Source organism: Rutidosis leptorrhynchoides, chromosome 3 (genome assembly GCF_046630445.1).
Source record: "Rutidosis leptorrhynchoides isolate AG116_Rl617_1_P2 chromosome 3, CSIRO_AGI_Rlap_v1, whole genome shotgun sequence".
NCBI lineage: Eukaryota > Viridiplantae > Streptophyta > Magnoliopsida > Asterales > Asteraceae > Rutidosis > Rutidosis leptorrhynchoides.
The window spans coordinates 431,280,887-431,283,474 of record NC_092335.1 but is presented as its reverse complement, the minus strand read 5'-3'; the positions used below and the strand labels follow the sequence as shown (position 1 = coordinate 431,283,474).

The 2,588-nt window shown below is 31.2% G+C and overlaps 1 non-coding gene across 1 annotated transcript; it reads right to left on the bottom strand.

The window, feature by feature from the left end:
- Positions 1–2,026: 2,026 nt before the first annotated feature.
- LOC139903168 (small nucleolar RNA R71) lies at positions 2,027–2,133 on the bottom strand. Its single transcript, XR_011778010.1, has one exon. It is a non-coding gene; the product is annotated as a small nucleolar RNA R71 (small nucleolar RNA).
- Positions 2,134–2,588: the final 455 nt, after the last annotated feature.

Genomic DNA, 2,588 nt, shown 5'->3' with positions numbered 1-2,588 from the left:
CATCAAGTACTTTTGGCGCCGCTGCCGGGGAACGAAAGCGAAACGCTATAAAAAATTTTAGTTTTTAAGCTATTTTTGTAAAAATATTTTTTATATAAGTTTTGAATTTCAAAAATATAAAAACATAAAAAGAAAAATATATTTCTATATTTTTAAATGTTTAAATTAAAAAGTTTATATTTTTTATATCTTTTGTTAAAAGTTTTAAAAACTAATAAGTAATATTTTTTTATATATAAGTTTTATTATATAATACTTTATATTAATATAAATCAGAAAAAAATAATTAAAACTGTAAACGGGCCGAGTACTGTAGCAGCCCAAATAAATTGGCCTGGTATCCTAACCCATGCGACCGCATGGATTTAAAACCCTCAACTCATGCGATCGCATGAGCTGAGGTGACAGGTCTGGTACCTTTGACTGTCGAATTAGGCTTACAGTTAATTATTAGTATTATTATTAATTAACTAGTTAATTAGGGTTTAGTTTATTTAATATTTAGTTTTAGTTTTTAATTAAATTTGTATTTTTAAGTTTAATTTAGTTTTATTAATTATAAAATTAATATTTTTATAAAATAATAATATAAAAATAATATTTTTATAAAAATAAGTAATTTTATCATTTTTTGTCTCTTTTTATAAATTGTATATTTTTAACGTTTAATTCGTAATTTGTAATTTATCGTTCGTAACTAGTTTTAAACTTAGTTTTTGCCATAGAAACTTTTATATTTCTAGATTTTTAGGCTTTGCCGTAAAATCCCTTAAGTGCTTTTTCTTTAGATTAAGATTTAGACGCTTTAGAATTTTACGACGTCGCTTATCGCTTTAGTTTTAAGTAAATTTTAGTGCCTAATTAAGTTATTGCCGTTTTGGATATAGAATTCCTTTAAGCTTTAATACCTTTAGGCGCAACTTTTTATTCTTAAGTTTTTAGACTTTTAAGTTTCGACGCTTTACTTTCTTATTATTATTTTTTGACTTTTTATTTTTCAACGTTTGTTTTTCGACCTCTTATTTTTCGACGCGCTTTTTCTTTTTCATTTCTAAGCTCTAGTTTTTAGGACCTAGAATTTTCTATATTTTCTTTAAATTTCGACGAAAAATATTTTAAGCGGTTAAATTGATAGACATCCAAAATTTTCTGGTTCGTAGTAATAATTGGATTTGTTAGTGGCGAGTTGTGGGCTTCCGATTTAAAGGGTCCTGGCTACTTGCTGCATCTATTGGATATTCGAAATGTTGACAAAATCAGAAAAGTCTATTAATTTGATAACTTATATAATTTTTATCTTTATAACCAATAGGATATTCTGTGAATGCACTGAGCAAAACGTTCATCACCTTTCATACGTTCACCACATGTAACTCGATCAAGACATCTAGCCAATATTGTCGCCGTTGATTTTTCTTTAGAATCATCATCAAGTCGACCAAGTACTCCAATTCAAATTTCTGATAATCTATTTTTTGAACCCGATCTCACAATTGAGAACCCGGAGGATATTTAAGGACAATTCAGAGATCCTGAACCACTAATCATTCCTCCTGAATCGTAAATCATTCATCCAGAGATTGTCGAGGAAGAAACCATTAAATCAGAATCCTCTAGTGATTCAGATTCAACAAATTCAATCATGATAAATCAGGAACCTCTAAGTATGGAAGACCGAACGAGAGCTACACGCACTGGCCAAGGTTATGCCATTACTCAACCAGACATTAATGCGCCAGATTATGAAATCAAAGGACAAATCCTAATCATGGTAACTAATCAATGCCAATTTAGTGGTACACCAAAAGAAGATCCAAACGAACATCTTCGAACCTTTAATAGGATCTGTACTCTATTTAAAATCAGAGAAGTTGAGGATGAACAGATCTATCTCATGTTATTTCCCTGGACTTTAAAGGGATAAGTCAAAGATTGGTTAGAATCGTTACCTGAAGGGGAAATTGACACATGGGATGTTTTAGTTGAGAAATTTCTTAAAAGATTCTTTCCGGCATCTAAAGCCGTGAGACTTCAAGGAGAAATTGTTACGTTCACACAAAAGCCAAATGAAACGTTATATGAGGCGTGGACAAGATTCGGAAAGTTGTTGAGAGGATGTCCTCAACACGGTTTAGAAACTTATCAAATAGTACAAATATTCTATCAAGGATGCGACGTTGCTACACGGAAAGACATCGACACAGTAGCTGGTGGTTCCATTATGAAGAAAACCGCAACTGAAGCTCACAAAATTATTGATAACACAATCTCCCACTCACATGAGTGGCACCAAGAAAAGATATCGTTAGATCATCTAAAGCAGCTAGAGCCGATTCTAGCCATGACTTAGATTTCATTTCTGCAAAGATAGATGCTGTCGAGAGACGAATGGAAAAGATGACTAAAGATATTCACTCAATACAAATTAATTGTGAGCAGTGTGGAGGACCATATTTAACAAAAGATTGTCTCAGTATTGAACTAACAATGGAACAAAGAGAGAATGTTTCATACATAAACCAAAGGCCTGGAAATAATTATCAGAATAATTATCAACCGCCAAGACCAAACTACAATCAAAATTAGAA